This window comes from Oryx dammah, unplaced genomic scaffold (genome assembly GCF_014754425.2).
Source record: "Oryx dammah isolate SB20612 unplaced genomic scaffold, SCBI_Odam_1.1 HiC_scaffold_24, whole genome shotgun sequence".
Classification (NCBI taxonomy): Eukaryota; Metazoa; Chordata; class Mammalia; order Artiodactyla; family Bovidae; genus Oryx; species Oryx dammah.
The window spans coordinates 31,309,360-31,320,270 of NW_024070208.1; the positions used below are offsets into that span (position 1 = coordinate 31,309,360).

The 10,911-nt window shown below is 41.7% G+C and overlaps 1 protein-coding gene across 3 annotated transcripts in view; it reads right to left on the bottom strand.

Moving 5' to 3' along the window:
* The window catches only part of MTUS2 (microtubule associated scaffold protein 2), a 379,312-nt gene that overhangs the window by 365,210 nt on the left and 3,191 nt on the right, over positions 1–10,911 (bottom strand). For 2 of the 3 annotated variants that reach the window (XM_040266725.1, XM_040266722.1), the window contains exons 2-3: positions 3,159–3,249; positions 2,263–2,335 (exon numbers count right to left, since the gene is read on the bottom strand). The gene's annotated coding sequence lies outside the window, so the exon portion shown is untranslated. Of the gene's footprint in view, positions 1–2,262; positions 2,336–3,158; positions 3,949–10,911 lie in introns of those variants that run through there. The other variant, XM_040266724.1, reaches the window with a different exon arrangement.

Here is a 10,911-nt window from a genome sequence, read left to right on the forward strand (position 1 = left end):
TGGCTCTCCTTGAAGTCCAAGGGACTCTCAAGAGTCTTCTCCAACACCACGGTTCAAAAGCATCAATTCTTTGGCACTCAGCTGTCTTCACAGTCCAACTCTCACATCCATACATGACCAGTGGAAAAACCATGGCCTTGACTAGATGGACCTTTGTTGGCAAAGTAATGTCTCTGCTTTTGAATATGCTATCTAGGTTGGTCATAACTTTCCTTCCAAGGAGTAAGCGTCTTTTAATTTCATGGCTGCAATCACCATCTGCAGTGATTTCAGAGCCCAAAAAATAAAGTCTGACACTGTTTCCACTGTTTCCTCATCTATTTCCCATGAAGTGATAGGACCACATGCCATGATCTTAGTTTTCTGAATGTTGAGCTTTAAGCCAACTTTTTCACTCTCCTCTTTCACTTTCATCAAGAAGCTTTTTAGTTCCTCTTCACTTTCTGCCATAAGGGTGGTGTCATCTACGTATCTGAGGTTATTGATATTTCTCCCGCCAAAACTCAAGTATAAATAGTCCTTAAGAACAAGAATATTACAGACACAATGATCTAAAGAATAAAACCACCTCAGAAGTGCTTGAAATTTGAAGCACACATTCTCTATCACTAAATTGCATTCTGTTCAATTCAGTTCAGTCGCTCAGTCATGTTCGACTCTTTGTGACCCCATGAATCGCAGCACACCAGGCCTCCCTGTCCATCACCAACTCCAGGAGTTCACTCAAACTCCCGTCCATCGAGTTGGTGATTCCATCCAGCCATCTCATCCTTTGTCGTCCCTTTCTCCTCCTGCCCCCAATCCCTCCCAGCATCAGAGTCTTTTCCAATGAGTCAACTCTTCGCATGAGGTGGCCAAAGTACTGGAGTTTCAGCTTTAGCATCATTCCTTCCAAAGAAATCCCAGGGCTGATCTCCTTCAGAATGGACTGCTTGGCTCTCCTTGCAGTCCAAGGGACTCTCAAGAGTCTTCTCCAACACCACAGTTCAAAAGCATCAATTCTTCAGTGCTCAGCTTTCTTCACAGTCCAACTCTCACATCCATACATGACCACTGGAAAAACCACAGCCTTGACTAGACGGACTTTTGATGGCAAAGTAATGCCTCTGCTTTTGAATATGCTATCTAGGTTGGTAATCACTTTCCTTCCAAGGACTGCATTAACTTGGTCCTTAATTTGGTTTAAAACATGGTTTAGGTTTTCCCTCCTGAGTTTTATGCCTAGAAAACTAAGGCCACCCCTCTGGCCTCCAAACCTACAGTAGCCACTGTCCCTCTGATAAGTTTCTTTCAATCAATCCAAGTGTCCAGTCAAAGCCACACCCCAAGCTATTACTTCTTTCTGCTGTCTTCAAGGAGCAGAACTCAATAAAAAGCCTCGCTTCCTTAGAATCTGTCCAGAGAACAAATCAACAGTTTACAGAGGGCTGTAAACTGTGCAAGGCCACCACATTCAAGGGGACTCCAATCACATCATTTAAAATTGTCTGTATTTTTATTGCAACTTTACTGACTTAAAGATGGGTAATTTATTTATATTACAAGTTTCTAGCATATGGCAATAAAGCACCTCGTTCTAAAAATTAGTGCAGTCCAACCATTCTCCATCAGATGGAAGTAAAAGGTCCATGGAAGAGATGCTTCTGTCAAATTTGGACAAAATGCCATATGGGCTAGAAGAGCCCTCAGAAAAGCGTCTCTCACGTGTCTCAAATGTTTTAAACTTTCTGCAATCTTGGTGGTTCAGTAAAGCTTCTCTGCGTCATTTAATGAACTCTGTTTGCATTTCATTAACTTTTTCCCTCCCAATCTGGTCTTTCTCTCTCAAGAAGCACATTCTCTAATCAAAGCAAGCCTTTAAAAGCGACTGCATCATCTTGTCCTATTTCTGTCAACTGATATTATTAAACACGTTAACAACCACGCCACAACCTTTTGTCGCTGAAAAAGATTAATCACCCCTATGAAAGAGATGTCTTTATAGACACACTCAATTTTAAAATCGTTAACAAAACACGTTGCTTGAACTTGAGTTCCAATACATGTCTGAATATAATTCTCACATCTTAAAAAAAGCAAAACTAAATTACGCTTTCACATGAAAATCCAGTTTAATTCACTTGCATCATTAATAATATTTACCCAAATTCAGCACCAGCGATTTACTTGCAGTACCAAGAAGTCTCACACAACATTTAAGAGGCAACTATGTGTCCCAGTCAAGTGGAATTATAAATTGAATAGAAATCCACGAAAACTTACCTTGACCCACAGAAAACCAGTTTTACTGCCATTGGTGACAATTCGCCCTAGTTGACAATTCACATGTGGAAACCTTAAAAGGAAAAGGGACAGGAAAATTTAGAAGAAAGGGGCAGGATCCGGGGATGTGTAAACAGTACTTCACTACACTGCTGCGTCTCACTAGGAAGCTACAGTTAGTGCAGGAGTTCTTGAATCTAGACAATAACTGCGCCACAAATAAGCTCTTCATAATGGGAGTTGTTTCAATAAACTCACCATTTTTCCACTGGCTAAGATTTCAGAGATACTTAATCTTACATTCAGATTAATCCTCAATGGATTACATGACTTCAATTTTCTTTCCATCTTAATCCCTCAAGTAGTTAATGATCTGAAAACCGATTCTTAAATACACCATATAAATGAAGGATCTTAAGGACTTAAGGCTTTTATCAAGGGAAGAACACCTCTGATACATGAATAATCATGTCCATTTTCCATCTTAATTTTCTTAAATTGCACCAAATTTATACTTGTTATGCTTCTTACAGTCTTAGAATTCAGGAGAAATAAAAAGCCAGAGCAACTATAAATCCTACAGTATTAACAATATTAATATTAATTAAATCCTTAATAAAATTATATTTCAAAATAAATCAGCAAAATTTATTTTCCTCTCTAAATTGCCCAGCGAGAAGAACAGTTGTTAGGTGGTAGAAAAGACACAAATTTTCCTCCCAAATGCTACTGCAAGAGACCACAGCTACTATTATTAGGCTGGCTCATATAAAATTACTGTTACTCAACCATTTTATTACCTGAAAAAATGACAATTTTACCATTTTTCCAAACAAGAAAATAGACAGAATTGGAAAAACCCAGTGATCATGAAACAATTAAATCTTCAAAACTACCTATCGCTGTGCACACGTCATTTTTCTGAGAAGCATCAGGGAGTCTGGGTATAAACTGTTTCCATTCCAACCCAGCACATCTTCAGGGCACCTAGAAGACAAGAAATGAATCGCCTCCAGCATTTGGAAGGGCTGAGAGCACGTTTCTGGTTCCTTCTTCCCACCTGGTCCCTATTTACTGCCAACTCCCTCTCGGCTAAGTATGTTATTACATTATTTTTAATAATATACTCAGTAACCCGTCTATCTCAGGACCTTCCCAACCAGCACCCCCACCACCTCCCACTGCTATGAACCCCACCATAACCACCCCCACCGCTATGGATGTCACATGGGGTGCCCAGTGCTGCTGGGACTAAAACCAATGGAGTAGAGGCCGTGTGAGCACCCGGTGTACAAAAATCCACATGTTCACAAGCTGTGTCTTCTTCTGAAATGGAGCAGAAAGCACCTAAATAATCTTCCCTCCTACCAGGAGACCTGTTAAATGAGCTCCTATTGTTAAGTTGCTTTTTTTTTTTTTTTTGGTATGAACTTGTAGTCAGTTGCAAAATAAACCTTTTGACCTCTTTTTAGACCATCTATCTATTTCTCATTCCCTATTTTTAATATCAATTATCTGAAGATAATATTTTAGATGGATTAGGTTAAATAAAATATATTTAAATCCATCCTATCTACCGTTTTCCTTTTTAATACGGCTACTAGAAACATTAATGTGGCTCACACTGTTTCTGTTGGACAGTGCTACTCTATAAAGTATAGCCTGTCTCCTCTTTATTAAACAATCTGCTACACAGACTTAGAGAATGAACGAACTTATGGTAGACAGGGAGAAGGGACAGTTAGGGAGTGTGGAATGGACATGTACACATTGCTATATCTAAAGTGGAAAAACCAACAAGGACCTACTGCTCAGGGAACTCTGCTCAATGTTATGTAGCAGCCTGGATAGGAAGGGAGTTTGGGGGAGAATGGATATATACAGCTGAGTCCCTTCGCTGTTCACCTGAAACTACCACATTGTTAATCAGCTATACCCTACTATAAAATAAAAAGTTTAAAATTAAAAACAAATATCTGTTACAATGATGTTGGCTTTTCCCAGTGATTACAGAACCATGGACGCCAGACGGCACTCCCGTGACTGATAATGCAGCAGGGCCCTGCTGAACGCACAGATTTTGCATGCATGCTAAGTTGCTTCAGTCGTGTCTGACTCTCTGTGACCCCATGGACTGTAGCCCATGACGCTCTTCTGTCCTTGGGATTCAACCCACTGGAGTGGGTTGCCATGCCCTCCTCCGGGGATCTTCGCAACCCAGGGCTCAAACCAATGTCTCTTATGTCTTCTGCACTGACCAGGTGGGGTGGAGGGGGGTGTTCTTTACCACTAGGGCCACCTGGGGAAGCCCCCACTAAAAGCTCACACAATGTTGCTCTCAAGGTTCTACCAACTCACTGGAGTTTCCTTCTCTAGTATCATGCTGCTGCCTCACACATAAGGACCAACCTTAATGAGGTTTCTGATCTTCTGACCTAGATATTCGACTGAATTCAAAGGCAACAAGCCTATTAAATAACACAGGGGTCAGGTCTAAGGTGTGACAAAGCCTTTGCCTCTGGCATGAAATTTAAGAGGAACCAAAAAACGCAGTAACCAAGGTGAATACATTTTTAAATAACAGCTTAACTAATATGCAACTAACATACCATAAAATGTACCATTTTAAAGGGTGCAATTCGATGGTTTTAACAGACTCACTAAATTTTTCACTATCAAATTCAAAGACATTTTCACTGTCCCACAAAGAAACCCAGTCCCCATTAGCAGGTACCCCATTATTCTCCCTACGCCTAGCATCTGACAACCACTGATCTATTTTGTCTCTACAAATCTGCCTATTCTGGATATTTGATATAAATGGAACACATAACATGTGGCCTTTAATGTCTGGCTTCTTCCACTTAAAATGTTTCCAGGTTCACACATGTTGTATCATGAGACTGTACTGCACTCCTTTTTATGAATGACTAACATTCTATTCTATGAACATGCCACATTCTACCCATTCATCAGCTGATGGACACCAGGACTGTTTCCAGTTTGGGGCTATTACACACAAACTGGTGTATAAGTTTTTATATTACAAACTGGTGTATAAGTTTCAATTCTCTTAGGTATATGCTTAGGAAGGAAATTGCTGGCTGTATTTTATCTCTATGTTGATAATTTGAGTAACCAGCAACAATTTTCCAAAGTGAGCGTACTGTTCCACAGTTCCACCAACAATGGACCAGGGTTCCAACAGTCATCAGTACTTGGTATTGCCTGTACTTTTCGTCAGCCATCTTAGTGGAGACTAGTGATTATCTCATTGTGCTTTTCATTTGCATCTCCCTAATAACCACTTCATGGGAAACAGATGGGGCAACAGTGGAAACAGTGGCAGACTTTATATTTTGGGGCTCCAAAATCACTGCAGATGGTGATTGCAGTCATGAAATTAAAAGACACTCCTTGGAAGGAAAGTTATGACCAACCTAGATAGCATATTCAAAAGCAGAGACATTACTTTGCCGACTAAGGTCCGTCTAGTCAAGGCTATGGTTTTTCCAGTGGTCATGTATGGATGTGAGAGTTGGACTGTGAAGAAAGCTGAGCGCTGAAGAATCAATGCTTTTGAACTGCGGTGTTGGAAAAGACTCTTGAAAGTCCCTTGGACTGCAAGGAGATCCAACTAGGCCATTCTAAAGGAGATCAGTCCTGGGTGTTCTTTGGAAGGAATGTTCTTTAGTTTTCAGCTAAAGCTGAAACTCCAGTACTTTGGCCACCTTATACGAAGAGTTGACTCACTGGAAAAGACTCTGATGCTGGGAGGGATAGGGGGCAGGAGGAGAAGGGGATGACAGAGGATGAGATGGCTGGATGGCATTACCGACTCGATGGACATGGGTTTGGGTGCACTCCGGGAGTTGGTGATAAACAGGGAGGCCTGGCGTGCTGCAATTCATGGGGTCACAAAGAGTCGGACACGACTGAGCGACTGAACTGAACTGAATAACCAAGGCTCACCACTTTTTAATAGGTAGAATTGCCATTAGTATATCTTCTTTGGAGAAATATCAACTTGAAGTCTTTGCCCAACTTTTAATTGGGTTGTTTATCTTTATATGGGCTTCCCTTGTGGCTCAGCTGGTAAAGAATCTGGCTGCAATGCAGGAGACCTGGGTTCGATCTCTGGGTTGGGAAGATCCCCTGGAGAAGAGAAAGGCTACCTACTCCAGTATTCTGGCCTGGAGAATTCCATGGACTATACAGTCCATGGGGTCACAAAGAGTCAGACACAACTGAGTGACTTTCACTTTCTATCTTTATATAATTGAGTTGCAACCATTCTTGATCTATTTGGTATACAAGTTCTTATTACATACATAATTTGTAAAAATTTGCTCCCCTTCTATGGGCTTTTTGTTGATGATACTCTCTAAAACCCATTTTTATGAAGCCCAACCTAAATGTGTTTTCTTTTGCTACTTATGTTTTTGGTATCATAGCTAAGAAACCACTGCCTAGTCTAAGATTATGAAAATTTACTTCTGTGTTTTCTTCCAAGAGTCTTTTTGTTTCAGCTTTGACAATTTTTGCCTCACTCAGTGAAATTTTGTTCTTATACTTTTTTGGAAAAAAAGAATTTACAGAATGTCCTTACTCTAACATTCCAGAGGTGGTTCCAAGATAAATGATATTTTTAAAATTAAAAATTAATACAAAAAAATTCATGGTGAACAATATCAAAAGTTTAAATTAAAACACGATCAGCAAAATTTTTTTTAAAAACATGATCAGTAACATGATTAGTCATCATTCACCATATTGGAGTCTTACACAAAAGACTCTTTATAATGTTTGTCTTTTTAAAATGTTTGCTAATTAGTTCATGAATTTTTGCATTATTTTTCATTTTTTAACCATATTAAAATATCATTTATTTTTATTGCTTTTAGGTTTTTAGCACCCCCTTAAACTTTGTGCTTGAGGCAACTGCCTGACTCATCTCTTTCTAGTCCCAACCCTGCACAAAGGTGATTTTCAGACCACATATCTGCTTTCTTCCGTTTTAACTCTCCAAACTGAGATATTAGTTCTAACTCACATTAATATTACATTACAATACCTTGGATAGTTGTCAAAATGATAATTCTAAAACACAGCAGAAAAAATTCAGTATGAAGTTTGGGAGCAGAGCACAAAGTAGTTATATTAAACTAACTTCCTCTGCTGGTAGAAGCATATTGACTCTCTCAGTATAAAACATATTACTAGCTACCAGTTAGACTAATATAAAATTTGTTAATACTAGAGTCTTTAGGAAATTAAATGCAATTTTTGGCATGTCTGTCATACACACATCCTAAGATATTATGCAACACGAAGACAAAACGCATCAAGCTTAGAAATATTCATTTCAACCACAATTATTCTGTTGCATGATTTCAGTTCTCAAATTGGCTTCCCCATAAGATAAACTGATAGAAATATAAGAATTAGGTACAAAAATATGCTTGGTTTAATATGCAGCAACATTTACAACCTGAGAAGGCAATTATTTGCGTGTAAAGAAGGGTTGTCTGCCTTCAGAAGCTATTTTGAGTAATTTCAAACAGCCTCGTACAAAGATAATTAATTCTGGATGATTTGAGATTACTTCTCTTACATTGTCATTTAACAGCAATAGTGCCCATATTAAGTATTCAGATCAGTATTTTGCAGTAAGTCTGGTCAAGCATAAAAATTTAACTTCGTTAAATGTGTTCGTTATTTGCTTCCGCTGTTTCATCACCATTTCTTACAATCCAAGGCTCTGTACTCCATGCTTCAGCCATATTACTTTTGAAAAACATTTAAAATCACTATATCAATACTAGCATGTTTCTGGACAAATGTACTTGCCTTATTACAGTCTTTATAGAAGCTAACACACTATGTTGGCTTTTCACTTCTGCAGGTGAGTCAAAGTTCTCCAAGTCAACACCGGCCTGTCATCAGTACTGGCTCCGTCCTCATCACAGGCACTGCTGCCTCACCTCTAATGCCTATGTGTACACACTGCTTTGTTTGTCTAAGGAAACTGAACTTATTGTGCAATGAGTCTGCAGGTGCACAAAGGCTCACAAGACTAATAAGGAGAAATCCTGAAGGGTAGAGAAAACTCAATTTTATATTTTAAAAAAATCACTCAACAGACTGAGTTAACAATCTCCTATCTAGTCTAAACTCTGGCAATAAAACATGAAACAGAAATAAGAAAAGAAACCAAAATAATAATTACCTATAAATAATATGATTGTCTACCTAGGAAATTCAAGAAAAATAATCAAAAAGAGGTTAGAACTCATCGAAGCTTGAAAAGTGCCCAGTTACACAACTTGTATCTTAAAATCAATAGGTTTCCATACATAAAGTATTGGTTAAATATATACTACAGTCTGAATGTTTGAGTTTCTCCAGAATTCATATGTTAAAAACCTAATGCCCAAGATAATGGTGTTAGGAGGGGGGGACTTTGGGAGGTGAATGGATCATGAAGGCAGACCCTTCAAAAGAATGAGACTGCATGAGCGTGCTAAGTCGCTTCAGCGACTCTTTGTCCAGTTCTTTGGGACCCCATGAACTGTAGCTGGCGAGGCTCCTCTGTCCATGGGATTCTCCAGGCAAGAATACTGGAGCGGTTGCCATGTCCTCCTCCAGGAGCTCCTCCCCATCCAGGGCTCGAACTCACATCTCTCATGCTTCTGTATTGGCAGGCAGGTTCTTTACCACTAGAGCCACCTGGGAAGCCCATGAATGAGACTGGTACCTTAATAAGAGAGGCCCCAGAGAGCATCTGGCCTGCTCCTTCCATCAGGTGAGGACAGAGCAAAAAGCAGGCCCTTAGAAGACCTGCCAGCACCACGATCCCGGGCCAACCAGAACCCACAACAGTGAGAACAAATGTCTGCTGTATGTAAGGCGCCAGTCTGATGTATGTTGTTACAGCAGTCCAGAGGGACTAAGAGTGTCGTATTACCACTATGCATAGTATATGCAACTGATTCATTATGTAGCCCTGATGCGGGGAAAGACTGAGGGCAGGAGGAGAAGGGGGAAACGGGGGATGAGATGGCTGGACGGCATCATTGACTCCATGGACACGAGTTTGAGCAAACTCAGGAGATGGTGAAGGACAGGGAAGCCTGGCATGCTCTTACGTCCCAAAGAGTCAGACACAACTTAGCGACTGAACAACAACAATTACGTAACAACAGCCAATAAGAAGAGGGCTCGCTTACAAAAGCTAAGGAAAGAGTGTAACACACCCAAGAGTAACCTTCAACCCCCCATTTTCCAAACACAGTAGGCGGCACATGAGAGAAGCCTGCCATGAGAGACCACACACAGCAAATGACAGGCACAGAAAAGACGTAAGCCCGCCAGCCTCCTACACACGCAAACTTCCAAATGCCACCTGTCCACCTCCTACTCATGCCATCTTCCTAACGCCACCTACCTGTGTGCTCATTGCTCCAGGCTGCCCTTATGCTCCAACTCGCCAGCAAACAACCCAAGGAGACTTAATCTAATAAGGAGGACTTCCTTGGCTGTGTCAGGGATAGAAATAATTATTCGCTAATGGCTTGATGAAGTAAACAGCTGCGGATCCCCGACCCCATCCCCCATGCACCCCGGCAGGCTAGGCCTTTCTCCAGCAGAGAGTTCCTGCCCGCTGCTCCCCTACTGGCTTCTCACCTTTCCCACTGAGGGATCCACGACCACCTGCTGCCAAGTCAACACACCTCTCTTCTGATGAGTACACACGGGGCGGCCACCCGAGCACACAGTAGCCTCACCAGCCAATGAGCACTCGCCCCTTCTCAAACCCTGACCAACCCCTACACCTTCAGACCCCAGAGGTTCTCTGCGGTGGTTTCACCTCCAAAGTTGCTCTAAGTTCTTGATATCCCTGAAGAAAGAGCCGTGGAGTTCCCAGTGTCAGCATTCTTCACTTAACCACTTGTTCCAAGGGAACCGCAGGAATCTGGGCTGAAATGAGACTCTCCTGCCAGCGCCCCTCCTACAAGCCAGTGGGAACCATCAACGAAGACACACAACCTCCCCTCTACTCCTGGTGTATGTAGTGGTGTGGACTGGACTCCAGCTGCCCTGCGAGGCCCTCAGCCATACCTGATCCCAAACCAACACACCATCTAAGGCCCAAGAGGAACACAACCTCACATCACCAAAGAGGAGGGTTCCAGGGCAGGTCTGAGAAATCACCGCAACAGAATTAGAGGGGTGGGTGCTATTGTGGGGAAGCGCTGGCCATGAGCCTGCAGACAGCACCAGGCCCCCCTCATAAGCCCCAGCACATTTCCAGAAGCCAAACTAAAGTTTGGTCAAAGGGAGTGTCTTTGTGGATGGATGGATGGATGTTTGGATGGGTAGATGGACAGGTGCATGGGTGGGCGACAGGTGGGTAAGTGGATGGATGGGTGGGTAGGTGATAAGTGGCTAGTTGGATGGATAAATGGGTGAGTAGGTGGATGGATGTATGGGTGGGTGAGTGGATGGATGGGTGGGTGGGTGATAGGTGGGAAGCTGGATGGATGAATGGGTGGGTGGGTGAATTGATGGATGGGTAGATGGATGGGTGGGTGGTTAGGTAGGCAGGTAAATGGGGTGGGTGGGTGGATGGACAAATAAGTGGGTGGA